This window comes from Callithrix jacchus, chromosome 15 (assembly GCF_049354715.1).
Source record: "Callithrix jacchus isolate 240 chromosome 15, calJac240_pri, whole genome shotgun sequence".
NCBI lineage: Eukaryota > Metazoa > Chordata > Mammalia > Primates > Cebidae > Callithrix > Callithrix jacchus.
Window position 1 is genome coordinate 12624144 of NC_133516.1, and position 17394 is coordinate 12641537.

The 17394-nt window shown below is 46.8% G+C and overlaps 1 long non-coding RNA gene across 2 annotated transcripts in view; it reads left to right on the top strand.

Annotated features, from left to right (window-relative positions):
- The window catches only part of LOC118147844 (uncharacterized), a 148755-nt gene that overhangs the window by 120263 nt on the left and 11098 nt on the right, over nt 1–17394 (top strand). The window contains exon 5 of one of the 2 annotated variants that reach the window (XR_013527149.1): nt 9527–13720. The exons of the other annotated variant lie outside the window; for it this stretch is intronic. This is a non-coding gene — a long non-coding RNA (uncharacterized LOC118147844). The remainder of the gene's footprint in view (nt 1–9526; nt 13721–17394) is intronic. 2 annotated transcript variants of the gene reach the window in all.

Below are 17394 nucleotides of genomic sequence, written 5' to 3' on the forward strand. Positions count from 1 at the left end.
CAGGTTCTAAGAAAAGAAAGAAAATTCTGACACATACTACAACATAATGAACCTGAAGGACATTGTGCCAAGTGAAATAAGCCAGATGCAAAAGGACAAATGCTGCATAATCCCACTAACATGAGGGACCTAGGGCTCTCAGATTCATAGAGACAGAAAGAACGGTGGCTGCAGGGGCTGGAAGGAAGGGGAAATGGGTAGTTATTGTTTAATGGGTACAGAGTTTCAATTTTTTGTTTTTTGTTTTTTTATTTTTGAAAAGATGTAGATGGGTCTTAAGCTTGTACAGAGTTTCAGTTTTGCAGGATGAAAAATGTTTTGGGCTAGACTCGGTGGCTCGTGCCTGTAATCCCAGCACTTTGGGAGGCCAAGGCAGGAAGACCGCTTTGCCCCAAGAGTTCACAAGACCAGCCTGGGCAACATAGTGAGACCTTGTCTTTACAAAAAATAATAGTCAGCTGGGTGTGATGGCGTGTACCCATGGTCCCAACTACTGGGGAGGCTGAAGCAGGAGGATAGCTTGAGCCTGGGAAGTCAATGCTGCAGTGAGCTGTGATCGCACCACTGCATCTATTCCAGACTGGGCGAGAGAGGGAGACCTTGTCTCAAAGAGACACAGAGAGAGAACAGTGGTAAAAGGATCAATGCAACAATAAGAGATCTTAATACCCAGATACATAAGACCCATAACGAGATTTAGACTCAACGAGACAGAAAATTAATAAGGATATCCAGGACTTCAACTCAGATCCGGAACAAGTAAACTCAATAAATATTTATAGAGTTCTCCATTTTAAATACACAAAATATTGATCAGCCATTATTAATACCCATTTTTAGAATGAAGCAATATTCCTGTTCTCTCTCCCTCTTTTTTTCCTCTCCTTCTCTCCTTTTTTTACTTTTCAACATCCTAGTTCCTCACCTCTACTCAATTAAAAAAAAAAAAAAAGACAGAGAGAGAGAGGCAAAGAAAAAGAAAAAGTTTTGGAGATTAGCTGCATAACAATGTGTATGTAATCTCACACTGCCAACCCCTACACTTTAAAATGGTGGTTTCTTTTTTTAATTAAAAAAATCAGCTAAAGAAAAGCACCTTTCTTTTTTTAAAAAAAATAATTTCGACTTTTATTTATGTATTTATTTTTTGAGATAGAGTCTCACTCTGTTACCCAGGCTGGAGTGCAGTGGCGAGATCTCAGCTCACTGCAACCTCCGCCTCCCAGGTTCAAGTGATTCTCCTGCCTCAGCCTCCGGAGTAGCTGGGACTACAGGCACCCACCACCACACCCGGCTAATTTTTTGTATTTTTAGTAGGGATGGGGTTTCACTGTGTTAGTCAGGCTGGTATTGAACTCCTGACCTTGTGATCTGCCCACCTCAGCCTCCCAAAGTGTTGGGATTATAGGTGTGAGCCACTGCACCTGGCTCAATTTTTATTTCAGATTCAGAGAGTACATGTGCAGGTATGTTACATGGGCATACTGTGTGACGTTGGGGTTTGGAATATGGATGAGCTGATCGCCCAGGTCATGACCGCAGGACCCAATGCCTAGGTTTCAGCCCACAGACACCCCTCCCTCCTCTAGTAGTCTCAGAGTCTCTTCTTCCCATCTTTATGTCCATGTGTTCTCCATGCTTAACTCCCTCTTGTAAGTGAGAACATGCAGTATTTGTTTTCTTCCTGCACTAATCACTTAGGTTAATGGCTTCCAGCTGCACCCACATGGCTGCAAAGAACATGATTTCACTCCAAGAAAAAGAATTTTCATTCTAGGTTTAACATAGTGCAAATACTAGGCAAGGGGTATTCCAGAGTCCCAAAAGTATTTACATCAGGAGTGTGTTTCAAAATATCCTAAGATGAAGCATATGGAATGTGGATCTGCACTTGACATTGAATATAAATGAAAGTTGAGTACTGGGATATTTGAAGCCATCTAAGACATTTTCAATTTATGTGTGGATTAATCTGCTATAAAAGTGATATTAAAAGGTTGATTACATTGTCCCCAAAAAGTAGCCCTAAATGATATTTTGGGGAAAGAAGGGAAATTAGAATATGAGCATAATACTCAGTGACATTGCGTCAAGGTTATGTTTCCTGACTGTGATCATGGCATTGCCACCATGCCAGAGGATGTTCCCAGGAGATGCTTGCTCTTTTAGCAGTGAAGCATCACGACGTCTGCCATTTACCTTTTAGCAGTTCAACAAAAGGACATATTTTATTAAAAAATAAAAAAAGCGAGATCAAGCAAAGAATAGATGAGATCTCATTATAGTATTATTTTATTTATTTAATTTTTTTGGAGACAGAATTTCACTCTTGTTGCACAGGCTGGAGTGCAATGGTGCCATCTCAGCTCACTGCAACCTCCACCTCCTGGGTTCAAATAATTCTTGTGCCTCAGCCTCCCGAGTAGCTGGGATTACAGGTGCGCACCACCACGCCCAGCTAATTTTGTATTTTTAGTACAGACAGGGTTTCACCATGTTGGTCAGGCTGGTCTCGCACTCCTGACCTCAGGTGATCCGCCTACCTCGGCCTCCCACAGTGCTGGGAGTACAGGTGTGAGCCACTGCACCCGCCCACTTGAGGGATCTCATGGGAGTCACACAAAAATTCAGCATGGAGAAAGAACTAGACTTGAAAGATGCAGCCAAGAACAAGGCTCAAAATCACTCTCAAGGACTTGCCTGGTGAGGATACCACTTTCATCACACCCCAGTATGAGATGCTGCAGTTTGCACCACCGACCCTGCTGGTACCTGCCACTGAATGCCACTGCTACCTACACCCACTGTCATTGCTTCCCCAAGAACTCGCTCTTACAACAACCTCCAATTGAGTACTGAATCCCTCCAAGTGATGGTCACCTCCGGGTGTGCCGGTGCTATAAGAATTAATGTTGTGAACCTGATCAGCTAAGGACAAGACCAAGGTATCACACAGGGCGGGAAGTTAGAGGCCAGGGACTTCTAGTCAGTCTCATTCGGAAGCAGTCGGCGGCCTTTCCATCTTTAAGACACTTCATCTAGAGCAAAGAAATCTGTTCGAGTCTGAAATCTCAAGCTACAGAATTTTCATATACTTTTAGATGAGAGGGGAGAAAATGAGGAAAATAATAGGTTAATAAAATCTGCTTTTTCACTCTCCATTTCAAGGAAAGCTTTCGAATATTTCCGTGGGAGTAACATGTACATTATGCAGAGATTGCTGAATTAACCAAACTTCTTCTAGACTTAACATCTTGAAACCTGATATAATAAATATAACACAGTAGTTCTGATGTTTTATAATTCTGAAAAAAAAATATGTGGAAGCATTTTAACACATTCCAAAGCCATTTAAGAGAATTTTAGGCCAGGAGCAGTGGTGCATGCCTGTAATCCCAGTACTTTGGGAGGCTGAGGTGGGTCAGGAGTTCAAGACCAGCGTGGCCAACATGGTAAAACCTCGTCTCTACTAAAAATACAAAAACTAGGTGGGCATGGTGGCAGACATCTGTAGTCCCAGGTACTCGGGAGACTGAGGCAGGAGAATCGCTTGAACCCGGAAGGGGGAGGTTGCTGAGCCAAGATCGCGCCATTGCACTCCAGCCTGGGCAACACGAGCAAAACTCCATCTCAAAAAAAAAAAAAAAAAAGAAAGAAAGATTTTTAGACAAGCCCCAGTTAGGGTTAACAGCACTGCTGCTCAGCGTTGTAGGCAGCAGGCATGAGAAAACGTTATTCAACGATGCCCTAAGTAGCCAGTATAATTTATCCATAATATAGTTTATCATCACGCTAATCCTTCCAGGTGTAAACATGGCAAGAGAAATTGAAGGTGGCAGGACTGAAAGCTCCCTGCTCACTTCTGACCGTCCCACCACTCGTCACTTTGCAAAGTGCTACTTCACTGTGGTGTGGGAAGATGAAGGCAGCGCATCAGTCAAACTGGAGACTGAAAAATTTAGCCATCACGTTCTCAGAGAGATCACTGGGATTTTGAGTACTCAGACTTGGGAACGAATTCTAGCATGGAGAGAGCCAGAGGACCCATCACCTTATTTTAGGGGTCTTGGGGCTCCATGTGAGTAGCAGGCAGGCGGGCCGATGGCCACCAGAAAGGACACAAACTCTAGGGTCAGACAGGCCTGAATTTGAACACCGCATGCAGCATCTACCAGAGCGAGGCCTTGGGGAATTTGCTTACGTTTTTGGACCCTCAGTTTGTTCATCTATAAAATGGGTTACTTATTTCATCACATTGTCATGGCTGTTAAATGACAGCTCATTATGGAAAGTTCTTAGCGCTGCACCTGACATACAGCAGTGCTAAATAAATAGCAACTATTAATGTATCACCACAGTTTCAAACCTCAGGCAAAGAAGAACAGAGACGTACATTTCCTCCAGACGTCATGAAAACCCTTTTGGCTACTCACTGCCTGACATGTAAATCATTTCTAACCCTCTCAAAATAACCCACTTTAACGGAAAGTCATTTCTATGTCTAAATCGGACAAAGTGCACCCCTTTCACCAGGCCGCCCCTTTCTCTGTGGGCTTTGTTCTGAGTCATCACCATGTCTAAGAGAAAGAAGACTTTCAAGCCGGTCCCTTTCCAGATTTGGAGTTTAAGCAATATTTATCAAATGTCAAGCATGCACCAGCCACTGTGCTACACACAAGGGGATGTACAGGTGAATAGCCCTACTCTCGAAGCACTTCCAGCCTCTTCCACCCAACCCGTGGGCAGAAAAACTCTCATAGAACGTGGAACATCCAGACCACTAGGAGAAAATAGGGTGTCCTAAATCGTACGAAGCCTTTTAGACCCAATCTTTTTTTTTTTTTTTGAGATGGAGTTTTGCTCTTGTTGCCCAGGCTAGAGTGCAATGGCACTGTCTTGGCTCACTGCAACCTCCGCCTCCTTGGTTCAAGCAATTCTCCTGCCTCAGCCTCCTAAGTAGCTGGGACTACAGGGGTGCGCCACCATGCCCAGCTAATTTTTGTATTTTTAGTAGAGATGATGTTTCACTATGTTGGTCAGGCTGGTCTCAAACTCCTGACCTCAGGTGATCCTCCTGCCTCAGCCTCCCAAAGTGCTGGGATTACATGCCTGGCCTAGACCCAATCTTTAATTATATATTTTCAGCATTTTATGCTAGTCTTCAATTTAGTTCTTTTTCTTAAAAGTAAACACTCAGGCCAGGCACTGTGGCTCACACCTGTAATCCCAGCACTTTGGAAGGCCGAGGTGGGTGGATCACCTAAGGTCGGGAATTTGAGACCAGCCTGACCAACATGTAGAAACCCAGTCTCCACTAAAAGTACAAAATTAGCAGGGTGTGGTGGCGGGCACGTGTTTTCCCAGCTAATCGGGAGGGTGAGGCAGGAGAATTGCTTGAACCTGGGAGGCAGAGGTTGTGGTGAGCTGAGATTGAGCCATTGCACTCCAGCCTGGGCACCAGAGCAAGACTCGATGTCAAAAAAAAAATCAAACACTCAGCAAATGGGCTTATGTCTAATGTACATTCAAATGAGGAAAGAAAAACCCACTATTCTTAGTTTGCTTAGAACTTAAGGTCTGTCTAAATTGTGTTAAATTTATGAGTGCTACTAGCATCAGAGAAGAGGCACCTAATTCCGTCTAGGGAAGGCTATGCTGGAAGGATCTCTGTGGAACTCTCCAGTGGTCCACTTGCCTGCCACAGGGCAGGACTGCACTCACAGCTGCAGACACAGTTTGCAGAGTGCTACTGAACTGGGCTGCCCCAAAGGTCCCCAGTGGAGGATGCATCGAGTGACCCTCTACTGGTGAAGCTGGTCTGGAGAGGAAAGCAGCAACCTTTCCCAGGACGATCCTAGTATTACAAATTGTGTCCCGCTGTGTGTGATGGCTCACACCTGTAATCCCAGCACTGTGGGAAGCCATGGCAGGAGGACCACTCGAGCCCAGGAGCTGGAGACCAACCTGGGCAACAAAGTGAGACTCCATTTCTACAAAACATAAAAATATGAGTCAGGCCCAGTGGCAGGCACCTGTAGTCCCAGGTACTCAGGAGGCTGAAGCAAGAGCATCCCTTGAGCCCAAGAGTTTGAGGCGGCAGTGAGCTATGATCATGCCACTGTGTGCCATCCTGGGTGTCAAAACGAGACCCCATCTCTAAAAATAAAAAACAAGTTGGGTCTTTTTCCCCAGAGACACACTGTTATTTCTCACTCCTATGAGAATTCGTAGAGTGCAATTGCTAAGAAAAGGTGCTTGGGATCAGAGTGCCTGAGTCGGAATCTCATCTTTATCATTTATTAGTTATGTGATCTCGGACAAGTTATTTAAATGTTCTGTGTCTCTGTTTTCTTATTTGTAATATAACATTGATGGTAATGGTGCCTAGCTCACAGGACTGACAAACTCTTCAATTAAACATTTACTTCTCTTCCTTTATAATATAAGCTTGACAGATTTAAGTCCAATAAACTTAAACCGAGGATAAGATAGTCACAGGTCAAGGCTGCTTAATTGTTTCCATCTTTGTCTTCTTGCATTAAGCCTGATACCTGTAGCCCAGTGCAACAGTCCTCAAATTGCTCCTGAGAGGAGCATCACCTGAGAGCTTGTTAAAAATGCAAATTCTCAGACCCCACTCCAGTCCCACTGAATCAGAGACTCTGGGAATGAAACCCAGAAACTCAGGTTTTAAGAAATCATTCAGGCCAGGGCACAGTGGCTCATGCCTGTAATCCCAGCACTTTGGGAGGCCGAAGCAGGTGGATCACGAGGTCAAGAGATCGAGACCATCCCGGTCAAAATGGTGAAACCCCGTCTCTACTAAAAATACAAAAAATTAGCTGGACATGGTGGCGCATGCCTGTAATCCCAGCTACTCGGGAGGCTGAGGCAGGAGAATTGCCTGAACCCAGGAGGCGGAGGTTGCGGTGAGCCGAGATTGCGCCATTGCACTCCAGCCTGGGTAACAAGAGCGAAACTCCGTCTCAAAAAAAAAAAAAAAAAAAGAATTGTTAACGAGGTGACTGAAAAGGGAAAAAGGACAGTAAGCTATCACAGAGGTAAGAACTGCAGGAAGCAGCTTGGCGGGCTGAGGGAACAAAGGGAAGAGGTTGCCGTTAAGACTTAGAAGCTCAGAAGCGAGTCTCGTGGGTCTGAGACACAGACTTCTGAGGATGAGGTGCCGGCTGGCTGTCAGCCATCTCTCCAGAGATGCAGCGAGGCCGGCTGTGCACGTCTGAAAAACCACGGGCTGGACTGAACTGTTTCTGCTAGAGGGAAGCAGCAGCATTGCTGGATGGTGGTGACAGGCACAGGAAGTCAACCCGAAATAATGGAAAGCCAGCGGGAAACAGTCCCTTCTTTCTCCTCCGGTCCTGCCATCTCCCAATAATGGCCTTTATTAATAGAGCCTAACAAGAAGAAGGGGACAAAGGAAAAATGTACTTTGCAGAGTCCCAGCCCCTGCATCGCACAGCCAAATATACAAGAGTGGGAGACAAGAGTTTGAAACTGAGAGGCAAGAGTTTCATAGCTGGCATGGTGCTCAATAATTGCTATTCTGATCAATTGCTAGTATCAGAATTTTATTTCCATTACGCACGTTTTTATAATATAATATGGGCAAGGTGCAGTCAATCATTTAAATAACTGAACACACACACGCATACACTGCCAAAGCTGCACCAATGACTGGCCGGCTGGGACATCGCTGTGCAGCAGGTCACAGGAGTGTATCAGTGGCTTCAAAACTGACCTATGAAAGGGCAGCATATAACATGCGTGTGTGATATGTATGTGATATAAGAAAACAAAATGTGCGGGTCAAGGACTCAGCAAGTAGCCCCTCTAGTTTGTAGCTCAGGAAATGAAGGCGCGGTTGTTCACTCGAGTCCCGCAGCCAGTACGTGGTGGAGCAGGGATCTGAGCGGAGGGCTGAGTCCTGCGCCTCTATTTCCTGTCTGCTAAATGAAGACGAGCAGCTGTCCCACAGAGCTGTGAGAGGGCTAAAGGAGGTGATGTATTTAATGGGTTTGGGACATAGCCTGGCGCAGAGTGAGACTTCAGCAAATGTTGGCCATTGTTCAAATTCCAAGCCTGGAGCTGTTTCTGTCACACCAGGCGAGCCCTTGCATGCACGCCTTGCCAAAATTTTACAGCATTTTCAGGATGAAATTGCAAACAAGAAGAGAGATGAAGTTGGGAAAAAACATTCCTTTAAAAATTCTTTTTTTTTTTTTTTTTTTTGAGACGGAGTCTCCATCTGTCACCCAGGCTGGAGTACAGTGGCACGCTCTCGGCTCATGCAACCTCCGCCTCACAGGTTCAAGCAGTTCTCCTGCCTCAGCTTCCCAACTAGCTGGGATTATAGGTGTGCACCACCATGCCTGGCTAATTTTTGTATTGTTAAGTAGAGACCGGGTTTCACCATGTTGGTCAGGCCGGTCTCAAACCCCTGACCTCGTGATCTGCCTGCCTCAGCCTCCCAAAGTGCTGAGATTACAGGTGTGAGCCACCGCGCCCGGCTTAAAAATTCTTTTAATAATAATATATTTGCTACCAAATCTTTCTGAGGGCAATCATCCATTACAGACTCTCAATAATAGACAAATACTTACTGAGTACCAGCCATATATACGGCAATTGCTGGAGACGTAACACTGAGACAGTCACAGCCCCACCTTCGAGCATCTCATCATCTCTCTGCAGACTTAGGCAGCAGAGATCTGCAGGGTGAGGGCTGTGATGGAGGACATACCGCTCCAGGAGCCTGTAACAGGGGAACCTGACGGGACTTGAGGAAGCCAGAGGAAGTTACATCGAAGTTGAAAGCCAAAAGACACGTAGGAGATTGCTAAGCATTCTAAACAAAGGGACCAACGTGAAAGAAAGAAAGAAAAACACCTAGAGGCAAGAGGGAAGGAGGAGCATCCAGAGAACTAAAGAAAGCTGGATGTTGGGGTGGCATGCAGGTTGGAGTGGCCAACAGGTGAAGCTGGAGAGGGCCCCGGGGCCTGTTTCTGAAGAGACATGTGAGCCAGAGGACCCTGGGCATGAACTGGAGGGCAGTGTAGGACACTGGTCGTTAAGAAAGCCAGTGAGGCCGGGCACCATGGCTCATGCCTGTAATCCTAGCACTTTGGGAGGCTGAGGTGGGTAGATCACAAGGTCAGGTGTTCGAGACTAGCCTGACCAACATGGTGAAACCCCATCTCTACTCAAAATACAAAAATTAGCTGGGCATGGTGGCAGGTGCCTGTAATCCCAACTACTTGGGAGGCTGAGGCAGGAGAATCACTTGAACCCGGGAGGCAGAGATTTCAGTGAGCTGAGACTGAACCACTGCACTCCAGTCTGTGAGACAGAGCGAGACTCCATCACAAAAAAAAAAAAAAAAAAAAAAAACAAAACCAGGGACAATCAAATGTACACTGAAGATCCACTGTGGCTGTGGTATGGAGGATGGCTTGAAGTGAGGTAAGACAAGCAGTGAGGAATTCAGAAAGCTGCTTTCTGCTGTCCACAGATGAGAGAAGACAGAGGTCCGAAGCAGGGAAGAGGCTAAGGGGACGGAGAAAAGTGAATGGATTCAAGAAATCTTTAAAAGGTAGAGCCGACAGGATTCAATGAGGAACCAGCGGAGCTAGGGACAAGGTAGGGAAAAGAGAGATCACGGAAAACATCCAAGTTCTACTTTGGGTATTGGACAGATGGTAATATCCTTTACCGGGACGAGGGTGCAGGAGGCAGAGCAAGTTTGAGGAAGGAGATACGGGTTTAGGTTTTGATGGGTTGAGTCTGAAGTGTATGGGGGTGATCGCGATGGGGAAGAACCGTAGGTAATTGGATTCTCTACAAGCCCTCACATGTCTGCTTCCCGCTTAACTGGTGACCAAGGTCCTCCTCTCGAAGGTGCAGAGCTCTCCATACACCAACTATAAGTGCTTTGAGTACCACCTGTTGTCTGGATATTATTAGCCTCCATTTTAATAACTAACACATTTAAATTTACTCTCCCCCAAAATTCATCCTAAGTGAGAGCAGGATGTGGGTACACCGAATAGACAATTGTGTATGTACTCTCGCTATTTGAAATGAAACAATTGTGGCTTTTCTCATTGGATTAGTTTCTTTTAAAAAATGAAACAATTGTTATTCAATTGGCGGGTACTTTCTAAACCCAAACCAAATTTTTATTCTTTATTTTGCTACCACCAACCAGAATAGAGGGTCCCTCCACCTTTTTCTTTCTTTTTGAGATGGAGTCTTGCTCTGTCACCAGGCTGGAATGCAGTGGTGCAATCTCAGCTCACTGTAACCTCAGCCTCCCAGGTTCAAGCAACTCCCCTGCCTCAGCCTCCCGAGTAGCTGGGACTACAGGCGTGCGCCACCATGCCCGGCTAGTTTTTTGAATTTCAGTAGATACAGGGTTTCACCATGTTGGCCAGGATGGTCTCGATCTCCTGACCTCATGATCCACCCACCTCGGCCTTTCAAAGTGCTGGGATTACAGGCGTGAGCCACCACACCCAGCCGAGGGTCCCATTTTTTGGTAACATCTTCCTTGTCTTATTACTCTTCACAAAACTGAGCACTGCAGACTGGAACACCAATTATTTAAATTTTTATTTCTTCAAAGGAAAACTGTAAGCTCCACAATGTGAAATCGGGTTTCCTAATCCGAGAATGTGGCAGCATCAGAGTGAGAAAAATTACAGGTAGAACACTGTAATGAGTGGTTACTTTTAATTCAGACAGCCCTACACACAGACCTCTTCTTCACAAATTTTGGCCTGTGTTGGAAGATAGATATTTAAATGAAATTCTGGTCTTCTGCACGGTGGGTTGAGTAGCAGCGTCTGGGGAGGAGGGTGACAGAGTTCGCTCAGGTGTAGGACTTTCCTGGGTGTGAGCTATTTTCTGCGGAGGTAGGGGTGTTGGAGCCCTGGACAGAACTTTGAGCAGGACTGCGCCTTTGAAGGCTGGGAGAACAGGAGAGTCACAACCCACCCAACCCAAAGGAACCTTATATGTTGAGGGAGATTCAAGAAGGCCACTTCCTCCAGGAAGCTTGCCTCCCTTACCCCTTTCAGGTTGGGTGAGCCGTGCTTCCCATTTGCTCCCATAGAACCCTGAGCTTCTCTGTCACGGCACTTGACACTCCATTGGAAATATCTGTTGGAGTGGCCATTCCCCTACTACTACCAAGTGCAATGTGAGGACAGAGCTGTGTCTTGGACATGTGTATCTCCCCAGTATCAGGCAGTGTCTGGCATATAGGAGATGCTCAATAAAATCTGATAACTAAAACAGTGGATGCCCTGGACATGTTTCTCAAGCAACTCCATCATCAGTACAGTCACTGTGATCCTTACTTGCATACATATCAACATGTAATTTTATAAAATCTTATTGAGTCTTGGCTCCACTACTTACACTTGACCCAGCCCCTGAAAAGTTCTTTTTAAGAAAGGCTTTTATATGTGCCCCAAATAAATGTGGTTTTCTTTCTGGTTAGTGACTGTATGAAGTTTTCCTTTTCTTCTCTGCTCTGTTCCACCTGTACGGGGCCCCATTTGTACCTATTTCCATTCAAAAGATACATATTGAGTGCATACTCCCGGTAACTACTGTGCTGACAGCACGCTATGCAGCATGATAGACGCAGGCCCATACCTTGGTGGAGCTTAGACTCCGATGTCCACTGGCACCTACTCACCTTCAAAACCCCAGAGACCCTGAGACTGCCTCATGGGCATAATACTTTTTTTTTTTTATTGAAATAGAGTCTCGATCTGTTGCCCGGGCCAGGGTGCAGTAGCACAATCTCGGCTCACTGCAACCTCCGACTCCCAGGTTTCATGCAATTGTTCTGCCTCAGCCTCCTCAGTAGCTGGAACTACAGGCATGCACCTGCTTAGATGCCACCCTTGGGCAAATTTGGGGGAGGGACCATGGGGTGGGTGTGTTAGAAAAAGGCACTCCTTCCTCCCCCAAGATGCAGCCCAGTCAAGGGTTCACAGCTCAGTGGGTAGATTTTAATTCCGTGCAGCCCCTCAGCAGAGTCCCACACTGAGGCCCTGCTATCCACTCCCAGGCCCACTCACTGGGTGCAAAATCCACCTGTGCAGTTGCATTGCAGGCGTTGTAAATTAACACTCAGAACTAGGGAAGCCAGTTTTCTGGGAAATTATTGAGCTGTATGGAAATCATTTCATAAGATTCCGGCAGCAGCCACAGAAACTTAAGCATGATTCAAACTCCTCAAACTTCTTCCAAGATGGCAGCTTATTTCCTTCAAATAACTCTGTAACTCTTCAAAACCTGTGATTCGCCAAGCTCTTGGAAGTCCAGAAATGGAAAATGAGCAGCGTCTCCAGTGGGGCAGTGTGAAACTGAGGCCCTGCACCTTCAGCGTTCCGACAACTTCCCAAAGTTCTATCTCTAAGGAAGTGCAGGCTACTGACCTTTGAGCGCCTTAGAGCTTATGTTCCCAATGAGCCCCTTTTCTCAGGAAGCAGGTCAGCAAGTCCTCTCATCCTGGTCACTCCCTGTGTTAAAATAAAATACTCTTACATGTTTTGAGTTCAACTACTTCCACATGTCCATAAACTGGTGATGGGTCAGAGTGCAGGCAGTAGGAAAATGCAGAATCTTAAGCATTTCCTCCATCACATCATTCGATAAACCTGGCTCGGTGGCTCAAGCCTGTAATCCCAGCACTTTGGGAGGCTGAGGCGGGTGGATCACGAGGTCAAGAGATAGGGACCATCCTGGTCAACATGGTGAAACCCTGTCTCTACTAAAAATACAAAAAATTAGCTGGGCATGATGGCGCGTGCCTGTAATCCCAGCTACTCAGGAGGCTGAGGCAGGAGAATTGCCTGAACCCAGGAGGCGGAGGTTGTGGTGAGCCGAGATCGCACCATTGCACTCCAGCCTGGGTAACAAGAGCCAAACTCCGACTCAAAAAAAAAAAAAAAGAAAGAAATATGGCCCAGTGTCAGCTGGAGTAGCCCTGCTCTTTTAAGGTCTAGATAAGAGAGTTTCCCATCCCAACCCTGTGTCCTGTGGAAAGTCCAGGACTCTTCCTGAGATTCCTGCAGATGGGGCGGGGCAGGGAGGACTGTGCACACGTTCTGGCAGCTCTGTTCCCAACCTCCTCCGCACTGGGGCTCTCCATTCTGCCCTGGGGTTGTTCCTTTATCTTGGCGCTGATGTTATTCCAGCACCAGCCCTTTCACTTGCAGACTGAAAGAGACACACAGAGCTGCCCCTTACCAGCTCAGACACTCCTGAGACAACCCGTTCTCAAAAGTCCCTTTGCAAAAACATCCAGAAGCGGGCATCTCTCACCACCCATCCCCCACCCGGGTCCCCCGGCTTTGCTCATTTCTCTCCCTCCTTCCCCTCTCCTATCTTTTCAGTCACCCCCAACCCTCAACTGCAAACTTGCTTTAGGATTTCAGATGAGCCACTCAGCTCCTCCTTCCAAGTCACCCAGGCTGACCTTCAAGCAAACCCTTCAAGGAGAGGCCTTGACTTCATAGCAATTTTTCTCTAATGCTTATCTTTCTGGAAGACAGCTGCTGTTTCAAAGTGCCATTGACTCTGCTTTTGCTTTTCTGATGAATGATACAATGAAAATCGGGCAAAATCTTCATTTTCAGTCAACAGTGGAAACCTTCCCCTTGCCCAGCCTTTCTGTTGCAGGTGACTGGTAAGTGCCCTCCACTTTTCCAAGCTTAGAATAAACTGCTGAAATTACAAACTGGCAGGTGGTTTGGCCATACTGGTTTACAGTGCTAGCTACTTAGGTTTAAAACAGAAAGGGGGTGGGGGTAGTGGCTCATGCCTGTAATCCCAGCACTTGGGGAGGCCAAGGTGGGTTGCAGTGAGCTGAGATCATGTCTGCACTGCAGCCTGGGCAATAGAGTGAGACTCTATCTCAAAAAAATAAAAATATAAATAAAAGCAGAAAGGGTTTTAGTTTAAAATCCTGGTCAGACCAGGTCACAGCCCAAGGTGTGACAGACCGCCTTTGGTTGACAAGCTCTGTGTCAGCCTGTCTCAGGAGCTCTGCCGTCTGGACACTGGGCGGCTTACAAACAGGGCAAGTGGCTGGCTTTGTTACCCTCGTGTCCTTTATGGCTGGACAGTCATTTTGCTCTTTCCTCTGATCTTTCTCTGCCCACCCTCCCCACACGTCAAAAGCCAAAAGAGAGCAGATTCTAATTTTCTACATTCTCTGAAAAAAAATTAAACACTCACTTTCACGTGTGTATGTATATACACATTCATACACATGTATGCACATATGTATATGTATGCATACATGTGTATGTGCGTTTACATGTGTTCATAGACTCCTAGAGCTCAGCATAGTAATAACCTTGGACAGCATGTTAAAATCACCTGAAGAGCATTCTTATTTTTTGGAGACGGCGTCTTGCTCTGTCACCCAGGCTGGAGTGCAATGGCACGATCTCAGCTCACTACAACCTCTGCCTCCTGGGCTCAAGCGATTCTCCTGCCTCACCCCCCGAGTAGCTGGGATTATAAGTGCACACCACCACACCCAGCAAATTTTCGTATTTTTAGTAGAGACAGGGTTTTACCGTGTTGGCCAGGCTGGTCTCGAACTCCTGACCTCAGGTGATCCACCCACCTTGGCCTCCCAAAGTGCTGGGATTACAGGCTTGAGCCACTGCACCTTGTCAGAACTTTCGTAAAGAGAATGATGCCTGGATCCCAACCCAAACCAGTTATATCCTTCTGTCTGGAAGTAGGGCCCGGGCAGGAGTATTTTGTCTTGGTACTTTCTTTTTTTTTTTTTTTTTTTTGAGACGGAGTTTCGCTCTTGTTACTCAGGCTGGAGTGCAATGGCGTGATCTCGGCTCACGGCAACCTCCGCCTCCTGGGTTCAGGCAATTCTCCTGCCTCAGCCTCCAGAGTAGCTGGGATTACAGGCACGCGCCACCATGCCCAGCTAATTTTTTTTGCATTTTTTGTAGAGACGGGGTTTCACCATGTTGACCAGGATGGCCTCGATCTCTTGACCTTGTGATCCCCCTGCCTCGGCCTCCCAAAGTGCTGGGATTACAGGCGTGAGCCACCGCGCCCGGCCCTGTCTTGGTACTTTTAAAACTCCCAAGGAGATACTGATATATGTCTAGGATTGAGAACTACTTGGAGGTCCTCTAAGCCCTTGCTAGGCAAGTCTGACCAGCAGCAACAGCATTATCTCCGATGCGGAGGGAGTCTCAGGACACATCCCAGACCTACTGAATCAGAATCTGCATTTTAACAAAGCCCAGTAATTTGAGTGTATGTTACAACTTGAGAAGCCGTGACCTAGTCACTATTTCATTTGACAGATGGGGTTCAGAGAGGCTGAGTGATTTCAGGGGTCATGCTGTTAACTGGAGGCTCAAGTAGGACTGGAGCCCGGATCTCTCGGCTGCTATTGCCATCACATTATTATTGTTCAAATTCAGCCAGTGGTCAGATATTCCTCAAAATGTTGTCGTCTTTCTCAGGTTTATCACAGCTCTCTCTGATTTCCTCTGTTCACACACACACACACACACACACACACACACACAAAATCACATTTAAAAAACATTTAAGGTTTTATTTTCTGCTGGTAGACAACAAAAGGATTAGATGGCATGACGAAAAATATTTGAGAAGGGCATCACAGATAGATATAAAGAAAAGATGGAAGACAGATAGCAAAGCCATCGCCGCCTGATTTGTGGATCAGAAGGTTGCAGGGCTGTAGCTGATCTTGATAAAGAGATCGGAGACTGTCTAAAATCGAGCAACTGTGCCTCTGTGACAGCCCAGAGCTCAGCGTGGGTGAGACACCAAAGCCTTCATCTTGGACCTGAGAAAAGCAACTAAAACGTCGGGGTGGTTGTTTATAGGCTTGCAAATTTCATAGTTACGTTTGGGGTGAGAACAGTCCACACTTTGTTATCACAGATCATGGAAATAAAACCAAAAAAAAAATCAGGCCGGGCGTGGTGGCTCACACCTGTAATCCCAGCATTTTGGGAGGCGGAGGCGGGTAGATCATGAAGTCAAGAGATTGAGACCATCCTGGCCAATATGGTGAAACCATGTCTCTACTAAATATACAAAAATTAGCTGGGCATGGTAGCATGTGCCTGTAGTCCCAGCTACTCAGGAGGCTGAGGCAGGAGAATTGCTTGAACCCGGGAGGCGGAGGTTGCAGTGAGTCAAGATTGCGCCACTGCACTCCAGCTTGGGAGACAGAGTGAGACTCCGTCTGAAAAAAAAAAAAAATCCTACAGATCCACAGAAGAGAGTTTTGCAGTTAGAGCAGCAGACTATGTCAGGAATTGGATCAGTCCTACACTGCCACAGCCCTACGAAACTGAGGGAGTCCCCTGCCACCAGGTTCCAGGCTCAACCTTCCAGCTGTGCCCTATGCAGCTACTTTAAACCCTCACATCCGTCCCCAGATCACACCAGCCCCACAGGGAAGGAAACCCCTCACAGATCGGCTGTCCACAGCCTTCCTGTGGAACCAGCCCCTGTGGCCATTCCTCACACTTTCTTCATTCTGCTTATGCTGCTTGTTCTGGGGGTGATTTCAGCTCCCCACCCTGGCCACGTGGCATCAGGTTGCTTCAAGCGAACAGCCCTCCCCCATCTGACCTGACTGTGATCCTTGTACCCTGGCTCCACTCCTGCAAGTAGAACTATCTCCAGTCCTGAGAATGGCACCGGGCCACCTGGAATGCTTAGTCCCAGGCCCAGGAGCACTCATTCCTCCCTGAGTCCCTCATCCCACCTTCTTAACACCATGGAGGCACATTCCCAGTATTACTGGACCCACAGGCTGCTAAAAGAAGAGACTTCAGCCTTGTTGCCTGAGACCTGACTAATGACATAGCGCTGACCCCAGTCACTCCCCGCCCTGAAGCCTTTGCTGGGGTATTTTTCTAGCACATTAATGCAGTTTGTAATTTCTTGGCTCTGGTTCTCAGGAGAGGCAGAATGAGTGGTGTTTTTGGTTCACTGCCGGATGAGGGTGATTCACATCCAAGGCCACTTTCCTTATGTGATAAACACTGCTCCTCCGGCCTTCTCTGGCAATGGTGAACTCAGATAGAAGAAAACTCTTCTGCGAATGGCAAAGATTGCAGAAGAGTAATTCTCTGCCACTCCAAGGGGATATGCTATCAGGGAAAACACCCCTCTGCAAAGACATGCAGAATCTATCTTCCAGCTCCCCTGGAGGCCTGCTCTCATCAAGCCAGCTGGAAGCCAGGCCCAGCTTGGGGCTGCACCAGAGAAGGAGGCAGCAGCTGTTACTGAATAATTAAAGTTAGGCCAAGGACAGACAAGTCCAGGAGGCTGATG